Source organism: Morus notabilis, unplaced genomic scaffold, assembly GCF_000414095.1.
Source record: "Morus notabilis unplaced genomic scaffold, ASM41409v2 Scaffold184, whole genome shotgun sequence".
Lineage (NCBI taxonomy): Eukaryota > Viridiplantae > Streptophyta > Magnoliopsida > Rosales > Moraceae > Morus > Morus notabilis.
In genome coordinates, this window is record NW_010387636.1 from 226911 (window position 1) to 238899 (window position 11989).

Sequence of the window (11989 nt, forward strand, 5' to 3'; positions counted from 1 at the left end):
CTGACGTCTTTTCACTAATTTATCATCACTTCTATGAATCACCTCTAAACTTTTGCGCGTGACAAACGGAAACAAAAATGTCATTTGGCTATTGGGACACACAATAAAGTGACTAGTATGAAAATGAAAAAATAAAATAAAATAAAATAAATAAGAGACTTTTTTTTTTGTAGTTTATGTGAAAATAGGCTATTGATATTCTTTTATTTTTTAACTGTCAGATTAATATTAAAATTTATCTATTTCATATATTTTATGTAATTTTAATTAAATTTAATAACTAAAAATTAAAACTATTAGTAGAGTAAATTATCACAAAAACTCCCAATAAATAAAGCTAAAAGCGTAATATATGCCTTCTCCTGCTCTACAAGTTTCCATTTGCTTTTGTTTGAACCGTGGATGTTGATAGATGAAGCCATGTGAAGTGCACCATCTTGTAAGAAAAGGTCTTTTACATGGTCCCCCAGACAGATCTTGTGTATTTGCACAGCGAACCCACAAGATTTTCTCATGAAGTTGATGGACAACCGGAATAAATTCCTTTATACCCACCTAGTACGATCGCCCAGCAGTAAAAGATTACCGTGATTGGGTTTATGGTAAAAGTTCAAGCATTGGGTTTTCTTCTTTTAGGATCTTAAATATGAGAAGGCTAGGAATGACAACAAGACATGGGCTTAGTTCAATAGATTTTGAAAAAATTACTTTTAGCTGTATTAAAAGAAAAAATAGATATTATAAAAAACAGCTGTGTGTTTGATAAATTATAATTATAATAGCTGTGCTGGTTTCAAAATCAGTGTAATAGCGTTTGGTAAATTATGAAGTTAAATTGTTATGGATAGTTAAAAATTACGACTATATTATATTATATTATAACATAATATATATAATTACAATATAATATAATATATATTTATTATTATATTTAATATAATAAAAAAACTATTATTTTATAATATATTATATAATTATGATATAAAATATAATAATATTTTTAAAATAATAACTGAAATAATTAAAAATAATGATTATATTATATTATTCTATAATATAATATATATATATAATTACAATATAATGTATATTTATTATTATATTTAATATAATATAATAAAATTATTATTAAATAACATATAATATAATTATGATATAAAATATAATAATAGTATTAAAATGGTTAATATAATTATAATATTATAAAATATATTATAATATTACATAAGAAATATTAATGTTTCAATTATAATATAATTAAAAATTACAACTATATTATATTATAATATATTATATTATATTATATAATCATTATTATATAATATTAAAAAAAATATATTATAATTAATATATTATATAACATAATAATTATAAAATCATATTATTAAAATAATTATAATATTATTATAAAATCATATTATTAAAATAATTATAATATCATATTATTATTATAATATCATATTATTAAAATAATTATAATATTATTTTAATATAATATTATTAAAATAATTATAATAATATTATAACATCATATTATATGATAAAATAATAATATTAGAGTTATTAATATAATTATGATATTATTTGTTACAATATAACTATTATATTATATTATATTATATTACGAGTCTGAATTTTAGCTTGGGAAGATTGTAAATTTTAAATTTCATTAGGAGTATTATTGAAATTATGAAAATTTCATTAATTGTACTATGCTGATTCCCACACAATCTAAAAGTTAAAGTTGTGTTTAGGCTGTTTCTGATTTTGAGTTGTAGATTCTTAAAAAATTCTTTAAAAATCACTTTTGAAGAAATTTACTAAACACTAAAATCAGCTTATGCTACAAGTAGAAGCTGATTTTAGAAAAAAAATAATAATACCAAACTAAGCCATGGTCGAAAAATGTACCTGATCTGTCACCGTTCCCCGAAACAATAGCAATCCTTACTACGTCCCTATTTAAAGAGAGAGGGAGATGGGATTGGAGGGGGACTTCCCCGTACTTATACTAGTTTTCGGAACAGCTTATTTGATTATGAAACTTCTAAATTGTTTTGTTCTCGTGGTCATGAGTTCTGCGTAAGATACAAGTAAAAAAAATATTGCATAAGTATGGACATTACATGTCTTGAAATATATTGCATAGGCGTGAATATTATGTCTTGAAATAATTAAAAAATCAATAAATAAATAAGAATTATATGTGCCTGTAAATTATAATGCTTAGAATAAAAATATCTACACTTGTGTGACGGTGACATAGTTTACGTTTCTCTAAATTTAATTAGTTTAACTTCACTTTACCTCAAAAAAATTATTTTTATCGATGACCACTAAAAATACTTGTTTTATATTGGTTTTGACATTCATTTTTAGACTTCTGGTTAAGCTGATGTTTTTGCAATACACAATATCTGTTAAGTAAGTGCTTCAAATTGATTTTGAGAAAGTAATTATTTTGTATTTTTTTAAGTAAGTTGTTATTTTTTATTTTTGGGCAATAGTTATTTTATAGCTCATAAGAGTCTATAAATAAGTTGTTCGTGTGGGGTTTTGTGTGCTTAGGGAGAGGAGTGCAGAGAGAGAGTTTCCTTTTAAGAGAAAGAGAGAAAAGTGAGGAGAGAGGCAAATGGTGTAAGGGTTTTGGGTAGAGAGAGAAAGTGAGAAAGTTTGTTGAGTATGTAATTCTGAGATTGTTAGTGAATTTTTCTCCCTCTTCCATGGACGTAGGAATTTTTTCGAACCACCAAAATCTTTGTCTTCTCTATTTTTCTGTTGCTTTTGTTTCAATTTATTTTTTCTACTGCGTGTGTGTAGGGGTGTGTTTTCTTAAATAACTGGTATCAGAGCTGTGGTGAAGATTAAAAGGAAAAAAAAAAAAGAGGTCAAGATGATGTCTCAGATAAATTTTGAGTAGATTAAGCGTTTTAACGAGAAGAGTAATTTCAGCATATGATAGAGTACGGTGAAAGATGCTTTAATTCAATAGGAATTACTGAAAGCACTGCAAGGAAAGAAGTCATAAAATATGAAAGATGAAGGTTGGGAAGAATTGTGAAGTGAGAAGGGTAAGCGCAATTTGTTTAAGTTTGATCCTGAAGTTAAATATAGTGTTATGAATGAAACATCTCCTTTTGAGTTATGAAAAAAAATTAAAAAAAGTTTATATGTCGAAATCCCTAACAAATAGATTATATTTGAATAAGTAATTGTATGATTTGAAGATGGATGAGGAAACTGATGTTAGTGATCATATAAATAATTTTAATAAGTGCATAACTCAATTGTTAAGTGTAGAAGTCAAAATTGATGAGGAAGATAAAGCGGTATGTTGGCCTCCCTACCAAAATCATATGAGACTTTGGTGACTACACTTTTAGTTGAAAAAACGACGTTGAATGTGGATAAGGTGTTGACTACTTTGTTAGAGACTGCAAATATGAATAAGCCAAGTAGTACATTTCATACTGAACAAGTTTTAGTGGCACAGTCAGATTCGAATTGGGGTAGGAGCAAGTCATGAGCGAGATTTTACGATAAAAGAGACGATCGTTCCTAATCGTGGCCCAAGGAAGGATATTGAGTGCTATTACTATCATAAGAAGTGGCATATTAGGAGAAATTGTGACGAACTAACAAAGCACCTTGAAGAAAAGAGAGAATAAGAAATTCAAGAGACTTCAAATTCTACAAATGTTGGCGACATGTATGACGATGAGGATAATGTGTATTTTGTTATTGCTGATGACAATATTTTTGACTCTTGGATCTTGGATTCTGGATATTCATTTCATATGTGTCCATATAAGGAGTGGTTTCATTCTTATAAGCCCTATAATTCCAGTACTTTGTTGATGGCTAATGATTCTAGTACTAAAGCTGTTGGAATATGTACTGTTAGGGTGAAGATGTTTCATTGACTTGTGAGAACATTGACAAATGTTAGACATGTTCCTCAACTAAGAAGAAGTTTGATTTCTTTGGGAGCTTTGGACACTTTGGGTTGTGAGTACTATGCGAAAGATAGTTTTATGCAAGTTAAGAGATATGATTTAGTAGCCATGAAAGGTGAAAAAGTGAAAAACTTGTATAAACTAATTGGAACTACAATTGTAGGTAGAGCTATAAAGGTGGATCCAATCCACAAAGAATCTTCTTCTGTTGTTAAAGAAGTTGCAGGAGTAAAATAGTCCACCAAGATGATGATAGTAGTAGAATTTAATAAAGGCGAGATGGTGAAGATTTATGGTAATGAAGATGCTTTAAAGAAAAAGAAGATAGTTTCTCGTGTCAAGTTTGATGAGAGTTTGAAGTCGATACATGTTTATTCTTGTTGAAGTTTGCATTGTTAGTGTGATGACAATTTTTGAGTTGGATACTCAAATGAGTGAGTTGAGAGAATTTGAGTCAATGTGAAGATTGTTGGGTAAGTGCCTCAAATTCGTTTTAAGAAACTAATTATTTTGTATTTTTTTTTTGAAGTTATTGTTTTATGTTTTTATGCAATAATTATTTTATGGCTCATATGAGTCTATAAAAAAGTTATTCGTGTAGGATTTTGTGTGCTTAGAGAGATAAGTATAGAGAAAGAGTGTCTCCTTTTGAGAGACAAAGAGAAAAGTGAGGAGAGAGATAAATAAATGGTGTAAGGGATTTTGGGTAGAGAGAGAAAGTGAGAAAGTTTGTTGAGTGTGTAATTCTAAGATTGTTATTGAATTTTTCTCTCTCTTTTGTGAATGTAGAAAATTTTTTGAGACACCTAAATCTTTGTCTTCTCTGTTTTTCTGTTATTTTGTTTCAATTTATTTTTTCTACTACGTGTGTGTAAGGGTGTGTTTTTCTCCAACAATATCAACCCGCAATCAGAATTTATTATAGGTTTATTTACAAGCTACAAACAGTAAATTAGTCAATTCAAGTATTTTAGGATGAATTTGAAATTTAGGAGCATTTACGATTAGACTCCTTAAAAAAGTTCACCAATAAAATACTCTGTTTTCACTATTAGATTAAGTTTTTAACGGTTAAATCTGTGTAAATCCGTATTAAAAATTTACGACGCACCACACAAAACTACTCTCTTTACAAATCTAGTCGCTGAAAAATAATATAACAATCAAAATAAAGTATTACACCGGTAGACTTTTTTAAGGGTCTTACCGTAGATAAATTCTTAAAATTTTATAGAACATGCATGATATAAGTTGTTCTTTAAAATAAATTTAAAAAACAAATATGAAATTATAAAATATCCGAGAAAAGGTTATGCTCATTGAGTCATGGTTTTTTTCTGTTTTTTTGTTTTTGGCTAATCGCTCATTGAGTCATGGTTGAAACAACTAACACCAACTCCAACTGAGAATTAGTCACTGCTAGATTTGCGCAACTTAGCGTTTTTACGACATGTGGCATGGCATGTCCACGGATGCGCCGAGTTCAACGGGCCCCCAGGCCCCAACGTTGGAGCTACAACAAGCATCCATGTTGTGGGGTCGCCTGCGCATGTTAGTACCACTAACATGCGCCGCGCAATGGGGAATATCCGTATCCTACTACCCTCGTGTTCGTGCATCACCTCTTGGGCTGTATTAAGCCCATATCAATTAAAGTAAGGGATCCGCTTAATAATGGGCTTTTTCTATAATCTCCCGTGGCCCTTCAACTGGAAGAAAGATTTGCCAGAATCGAGAAAATAGAGAAAACATCGCAAACATATTTTTTTAAGAATTAAATTACATATTTGCACTGAAATAACAATTGTTAGCCTTTTTTTTTTCCAAATAATTCTTGGAGTGCGTTTGAAATTGGTTCCAAAATGATTTTGTTTTCTGTATGAAAATAGAAATGAAAATGTTTTCATTTTCATTTTAGAATTATTTCTGAAAATGCGTTTGGTAGATTTATTCAAAGATTGATTTCAGTTTAAAAAAAAAACTGAAACTGCATTTAGTGACGTTTTCAAATTTAACGCTAGCAACATCGTACACGTGTTTTTCAATTGCACGTCGTTTCTAACCAGAGGCCATCTCATTTTTAAGATAGCATGTTGTTTGATCACTCCACATAAATGACATGTCATTTTATATAACCACCATTGTTTCTCAATCGCCAGATTTTCCAAGGCAAAAAAAAAAAAAACATTTTTGTTTTTGTGGCCTGAACATTTTTTGTAATTTAGTAACTATCAAATTGTTAAAATTATTAGATAAAATTACGAAGCAAAAACAAAAAAAAAAGTCCTTCGTCTTTCCCTCACCCTTTCTCTTCGTCTCCTTCTTTTTCTATTAAACCAGATCTGGTTTGCAAGGTGGGTGGTCAGGTGACGATGTCAGACGGGCAAGCAAGGAACTGTGACGGAAGGGACTACGACGGAGGTGGCGAGCAACGATGAGAAGTTGCCAATCTTGAGGGTGGCAACCAGACTTGAGGGGGCCTGGGTTGGTTTATGCTGTTCGTCGCGCGAAGCCATGGCGAAGTCCGATGAGAAGAGGAAGATGATTCCAGCAAGGTCTGACGAGATCCGACTAGCCTCGACGAGATCCGGTGACTTCACAGAGCTCCGGCGACGACCTGGGTAGGGAGGGGGTGTTCGGCAGCCATGGCGGAGATGGGCGAGCTCTGGAGATGAGTTTGGTGGGGAGATGGTGGCGGGCCGTTGTCATCTCCTTCGTAGAAAAGCTTGTTCCAGTCAAGCTCTGGCTAAAAACGGAGGAAATGAGAAATGAAAACGGTATTATACCGTTTTCAAATTTTCAGAAAACGACAAAAACGTTTTTGTTTTTGTTTTTTAAAAAAATTCTGCACCAAATGCATTTTATGTACACGTTTTCATTTTTTAGTCTTGAAAAACGTGAAAAATGTAAATAAAAACAGAAACATACAGGGCCTTAGTCTCTTTCTTTTGCCTTTTTTGGGAACTTCTGCGGTAAGAATTGTCTTTTAAACCTACGGCAAGAATTGGTGTTTTGGTCATTAGACTCTTTTTTTTTTTTTTTAGGTGTTAACGTTAGATATTTATAGCATGTGAAATATAACTATTTTCAATCATAAATCGGTCTCTTAAAACATAATCCAACTACTAAAATAACAATTTAAGGACGTTTATGGAATTTATAAATTTGATCAATCCATGAAATCTAGATTAAGAGGGTTTTTGAAGTGGTAACAAATTGAAAAAATCTCAATTCGAAAGTTTTAAATTGGTTTGTAGATTGAGTATTTCTTAATTCGTGAAATCTATGAATCAGAATTGACATATGTTGTTTTTGTTAAGCTTTCTTTAAAAAAAAAATTTCTTTATATTTGTGGTCGCTAAATTACTTTAAATTCATGTTGTTTTTTCATTTTGGTTTTATTGAAGTTAGTTTGTCATTATTGATTGGATTGTGAAAAATTAAAATTTGTTGATCTATTTATGATATATTTATGGAGAGACAAGTTTTTAATAGTTACGTTTTTATCAGTAGTTACTATCAAATATGAAAATTTAATGGCATGATGTGATAAAAATCAAGTCTCATTAATTGTTATAAACTATTTTTGTCAACTATCAAATTTTTTTATAACTGTTAGATTAATATCTTACGGTTAAAATAATAATACTCATTGATGAATAAATATTATAGTAACTATTAAAACTACATCCATTTATGGAGTTTTGAACATTTTATTGATTTTATTTTAATTTCTAGCTTCGAATAAAAAAGGAAAAAAATTGAGGTTTAATACGCTTATTAACTTTAAAGGTTCAAATCTGTCAATCAAATCCATAAAATTCAATAATTTTGAATTAAATTGGTAACTGGTTGAAATTTTTCAATCTGATAAATTTGAATTAGAGTGTAACTTGACCCCTAATTCGTAGACTCCAATTTGTTAACATCTCTAAAATAGTTATTACCTGTAAGGAAAAAAAAAATCTACCATGAAAATTCCTCCTTTTATCTATTTATGTGTGTTATTTCTTCTTCTTAATTAACCAAAGCCTCAAATAGATTCATGTTCTAAAGTTTAGTCTATAAATTTATGAACTTATATAATAATGTATACTGCTTTGATTGGGGATTTTAAATTTGGTCTTAATTTACTTAAAAAATTAAAATTTATGAAATAATCAAACTATTTGAAAAAAAAAATCCAAAATATGAGTATACTTTACAATTAAAACCTAGGAGATAATAAAATCTTTTTTTTTCCAGTAAGTATTTGTATAAAACATGTATTTAGAGCATTTGAAACTTTGAAGGCGATTTTTAAAGAAAATAAATCTTGTAAGAACAGCTTTTCGGAGGGCAAAATGGAGTGTGGCAGAATAAAAGATTTATGAGAAAATAGTATGTTCGGACTCGGGCTTTTTAGACATATACAAAAATATAAGTAGTCATATTGAAATAATAAAAAAAAATTACAAATAATAAAAATTAATATCATTAAAATAATTATTGAGTACATGATAGTACAAACATGAATATCATTGAAATAATTAGTATGTTATTTTGCTATTTTTAAAATATTTTTTAAAAATTTATTATATTCACTCTCATAACTTTGGAATGCAGTGCATTTTTTTTAATAGTACGATCATTAAAGATAAAGGCTTAGTTTGGTAGTGCTGTAGATTTTGGAAAAATTGCTTTTAGCTGTGCTGAAGGAAGAAGCAGTTGTTACAAAAAATAACTGAATGTTTGGTAAACTATAATTATAATAGCTGTGCTGGTTCTAAAATCAATGTTATAGCGTTTGGTAAATTATAAGGTTGAATTGTTGTGGATAGTAAAAAATTACGACTATATTATATTATATTATAAAGTGCTGTAGATTTTGGAAAAATTGCTTTTAGCTGTGCTGAAGGAAGAAGCAGTTGTTACAAAAAATAACTGAATGTTTGGTAAACTATAATTATAATAGCTGTGCTGGTTCTAAAATCAATGTTATAGCGTTTGGTAAATTATAAGGTTGAATTGTTGTGGATAGTAAAAAATTACGACTATATTATATTATATTATAATATAATATATATAATTACAATATAATATATATTTAATATTATATTTAATATAATAAAAAAACTATTATTATATAATATATTATATCATTATAATATAGAATATAATATTATTATTAAAATACTTAATATAATTATAATATTATAAAAATATTATAATATTACATAAAAAATATTAATATTTCAGTTATAATATAATTAAAAATTACAACTATATTATATTATATTATATTATATAATCATTATTATATATATTATAATTATAATATCATATTATCAAAATAAATATCATATTATTATAATATCATATTATATGATAAAATAATAATATTAGAGTTATTAATATAATTATGATATTATTTGTTACAATGTTATAGTATATTATATTATATCATTAGTTTGAATTTTAGATTGAGAAAATTGTAACTTTTAAATTTCATTAGGGGTATTATGAAAGTTTCATTAATTGTACTATGTTGATTCCCGCACAATCTAAAAGCTAAAGTTGTCTTTAGGCTTTAGATTCTTGAAAAATTATTTAAAAAGCTCTTTTAAAGAGATTTACCAAACACTAAAATAAGCTTCTGCTACAAGTAAAAGTTGATTTTAGAAAGAAAAAATAATACCAAACTAAGCCAAAGAAGTGGTTGTGTCCCGTGGATTCCTCTTGTACAATTGGGCTTGCGGGCTAAGGGCATTTATCCTTTATTTTGGAAAGAAAGATAAATAATCTTGATAAATATTCTTTAAAAGTACATGATGAAAATTTTTAATTTATAAAATTTTTAATTAAATAATTATATTAATAAAAAAAATATTTATTAAAAATAAAGAGTAAAGATCTAGACTCATACACTTTTAAGTTTTTTTAAGAAACAAAAGAAGGCAATTATTGATAAACTAATAGATTATTTGCATCTTCTTCAGGTAAATGATGATCTTTCAAGCGCAAAAAGAAAACGGAAAATTTTCCTCAACAAAAAAAAAGATCGGAAAAGAGTTAATAATAACATGTTAAAGTAGCAAATAGAAGAAAGAGAGGGAAACACCAAAAAAAGAAAAGAAAAAAAAAAAGCCTTCAATCTCAAAGTTGTCGGGTCCATAAAATGAATATGAATACGATTTTTCACACAACTTACAATCCGTCGAACAGTTTATGTAATTGCTTTAATTACGCAGAATATGAGTTACTATCGGCCATGGTAGATCAATCAGACATTTTCTTTGATACTTATCTGACATTTTTATTTTTTAATTGATCTAGAGATTTTTTTTTTATTCAGTTTTGGTTATAAATATTAAATAAATGATCTCTTTAATAACCCGTCAATTAGTGAATAAACAAGTTAAGAAACGGGAATAATTTTTTATTAGAATTATGTAGTAGGGTAAAAAAGATACGATATACTCTTAAAAAAAAATTGTTATACCTTGTCCGTAAATTATGGTTTTGGTCTTTGGAGTATCAGATTATATTTAAAGGAAAATACCTTACTTCAAAAAAAAAAAAAAAAAAAAAAAGAGAAATTCTTAAAACATCCGCATGTATTGTCTAAATACCAATTTATCTGGTGGCACTAGAAGTTTGGGTAGGTGTTATAAGTTCAATCTCGTCTTGTATAAAAGGAAAAAATTAATTTGACTTTTTTTCCTTTAAAAAATACCCCTAAAGTAGTTAATTTTATTACACCTACAAAGATTACCTTTCCCAACCTTTATGGAATACAATTTAACAAATTTAAGCTAAAATATTGAATAAAATTAATTTTAAAAAGTTTAAAACTCTGAAAATGATTCATGTATTTATTTAATTGAAATATTTATTTGAACATTTAAATTTTCTATTTAGTTTTTTAGTTGAGTCTTATTTAATATAACCTTTGATATAGATTGGGAAAGCCGATCTTGATATTTTTTTGTAAAAGTTTAATTGCTTTAAAGAGTATTTTGAGTCTGATTTTGTAATATATATAGAGTTTTTTGGGCGTTTGTGGAAAGGTATTTTCGAATTTTTTCTAAAGTAAATCACATCATGACAAAAAGAAAATAGGTATGCAAATTTTAGAAGAATTTCATGAATAATTAATAAATACCCTACTCAGAGAAATCACTAAAGACTTGCATTAAAGTTAGGCAATGGGGATAGTCTTTTTTATTTTTGGGGAAAAAAAAGAAATACGGCTTATTTGTTTGCTATCTCTCTTGCAACTATTTTCCATGTATGAATAGCCAAATTAGTAATAATGCATCTCAAGTATTACCAAGTAAGCGTCCACCACATCTCTACTTATGACTGCCTTGTTATTTATATTATTTATTTTTTTTATTATTTATTATTTTTTATTTTTGAAGGGTCTGTCTTGTTTGCCACTTTAGCCACTTTAGCCACTATCACGTTTCAATACATTAATCCTTAGTTACGATAGGAAAACGGCCGTACCACAACAATAATGGTATGTTTACCTACACGTAATCGGAATGAGCATGAATCGGAGTGGGTAAGATTCGGAGTGGGTAGGATTCGGAATGAGGAATCGGAGTCAGAATAAGCTATTTACTTAGTGATAAGATTCGGAATCAGAGTCATTCTAAATCTCATTCATACGTTTACTTACACCTAGAATTAGAATGAAAAAGTGTAAAAATACTAATATACCCTTTAAATCAATTTGATATTTTCAATTTAAAAAATATAGTGTACTTATTATATTAAAATTAATCATAATTAAAATATTTGTGTAATAATTGGGTACTAAAATAATAAATATAAATTGTACAACTATTTAAAATATAAAAATAAATTTTAAATAAAATAAATAAAAATAAAAAATCGTGTTAAAAAATAAAATATATTATTAATTTATTAAAAATAAAGTACATATTTATTATATTAAAGTTAACAATAATTATGCTAATATTATAATATTAGGCAAATAAAATAATAAATATATGTTACACTTATTATTTTTTAAATTTTATTTT